At 34.7% G+C, this 2282-nt stretch overlaps 1 non-coding gene across 1 annotated transcript; it reads left to right on the top strand.

Moving 5' to 3' along the window:
- Positions 1-583: 583 nt before the first annotated feature.
- LOC121988140 lies at positions 584-690 on the top strand. The gene has a single exon (XR_006113890.1). It is a non-coding gene; the product is annotated as a small nucleolar RNA R71 (small nucleolar RNA).
- The last annotated feature ends 1592 nt before the right edge of the window (positions 691-2282 follow it).

The following is a 2282-nucleotide window of genomic DNA, read 5'->3' as shown; positions in this document are numbered from 1 at the left end:
TTGAGAAGGTTGTTGTTGTTGAAAGTTTTGTTGCCCAGGTTGGTAGCTCGGTCTAGCCCCCATGGATGGTCCTTGATCTTGATTATTACGATAAGAGAAGTTTAGATGATTTTTCCAACCAGGTTTGTATGTGTTGGAGTATGGATTATTTTTTTTATTATAATTCATGATTGCATCACACTGCTCAAGTTGATTGATATGTGCAGAGATGATTCCCAATGGGCATGAGTCTTGAGCATGATCTATGCTTCCACATGTTTCATAAACACACACTATAGCATTGACCATGCTAGAATTTGTTCCCATATTTTTTAGCTTTTTAGTAAGAGCATCTAGTTTTGAAGACATCAAAGTAATTGCATCTACATCAAATTTTCCTGATACTTTTACTGGGTTTGGATAAGAATAGCCTCCACTTCTTTCTGTTACCCATTGATGATGGTTTTGTGTTATACTTTCAATAATACTCTCAGCTTCATCTAAATTTTTGTTCATAAGTTCCCCTCTAGTTGTAGAATCTAAAGACACCTTTGTATGATAATTGATGTCGTTATAAAATGTATGTAGAATTAGCCATTTTTACAATCCATGATGTGGGCATTATCTGATCATATTGTTGTATCTATCTCATGCTTCAAATAATGATTCAGAGTTTGACTATCTGAAGCTTGCTATTAAATTTCTCATATGAGAAGTTTTGCTTGGAGGATAGAATTTGTCCAATAATTGTTGTTCACATTGTTCCCAAGTGGATATACTATTTGCAGGCAAAGAATTTATTCACTATTTGCCTCTGTCTCTCAAAGAAAAATCAAATAATAATAATCACACTGCTTTTGCTAGAACAGGATTCATTTTCATCGTACCACAGATTTCATAGAAACCTTCGAGATGTTGATTAGGATCTTCGTGTGGTTTGCCTCCAAACTGATTCTATTGTACCATAGTGATTATCGCAGGCTTGTTTTCAAAATTATTAGCTTTAACAGCTGGCCTTGTGATGCTAGAACAAAATCCTCTTGCATATGGTGTTGCATAATCTTTCAGTGATTTGTTTGCCATATTTGAATGTTCTAGTTCTTCTAGATGTCTTTGGAAGATTTTTCTTTTATGAAAAGTTCTATCAATTTCAGGATCAAAAGGTAACAAATCTCCTGCAAGGTTAGATCTTCACAAACAAAGAACAAGATCACAAGTCACAAAATTTTCTCTTTACTTGAAAGCCAAAGAATAACTATACTGAAATTTTGAAAATATAAAACGAAGAATTTGAATTGCAACAAGATGAATTACAGAAAAAGTAATCAAAAACCAAAGATAAGATTGTGAAAACCAAATTTTCAAGACTAGTTAAAACTATGTAATAGAAAAGAAAAGAAAAGTTTAATCTAACTTAAATAATTATCTCTAATGTTATAGACACAGTCCCCGACAACGACACTAAAAACTTGTTACGCAACTGCAAGTGCACGGTTTCCTCGTCAATAATAAAAAGATATTGATCCCACAGGGACTGGTTATAAACTCAAGAGATGTCTCACGTAGAATTAGCTAAACAATTAACAAGGTAAGGAATGAACTAAGTAGCAACTAGAAATGGAACTAGGAAAGTAAATGAAGTATATGATTTGGTGAGTGTTCTAGGAATTCAGTTTCATTGTGATATTCATTGATGTAGCATGGTTCTCCAATTCATATCCTTAATTGACATGCATTTGTAGGAAGTTGCCGATTTTCTCCTGTAAAAGAAAACTGGCAAGGGACTTTGATCTACACTTCTAGTGGTTAAATGGTTATGATCCCAATGAAGTTCATTAGCAGGGCAGCTTGTCACCAATGCCCCTCGCTCATACAACATAGAAACATAACACCACTCAATTCACATAAAAGTGCAGGAACTAAATGCATTCAACTATCCCACCTCTTTGTAGAGACTAGCTTCACCTTTCAAGGTGATCTCCTAGACGTCCGTTAGCGGGGCAGTCTGTCACAAGCACCCCTCAATCATACGATCTAGGGTATCCCACTATGGGATCCAAAAGCCTCACAAACATTCAATAAAATATGGTAATGAGATCCAAACACAAACATCCACACAAGATCGAATAGATACAAAACACATCAACATCATCTAAATAGAAAATTGGCATATCCATTAGATTTATACATCAAATCACATCACAATTACTCCCTTAATCCTAGAACAATGAATCTACTCCATAATACAAAGATAGTGATCCGAAGACAAAGAGATTACAAACATTCCAATCCCCAATGAGAAG

This window comes from Zingiber officinale, chromosome 5B (genome assembly GCF_018446385.1).
Source record: "Zingiber officinale cultivar Zhangliang chromosome 5B, Zo_v1.1, whole genome shotgun sequence".
Classification (NCBI taxonomy): domain Eukaryota; kingdom Viridiplantae; phylum Streptophyta; class Magnoliopsida; order Zingiberales; family Zingiberaceae; genus Zingiber; species Zingiber officinale.
The sequence above is the reverse complement of the archived record's forward strand: the minus strand, read 5'-3'. Positions and strand labels throughout refer to the sequence as shown.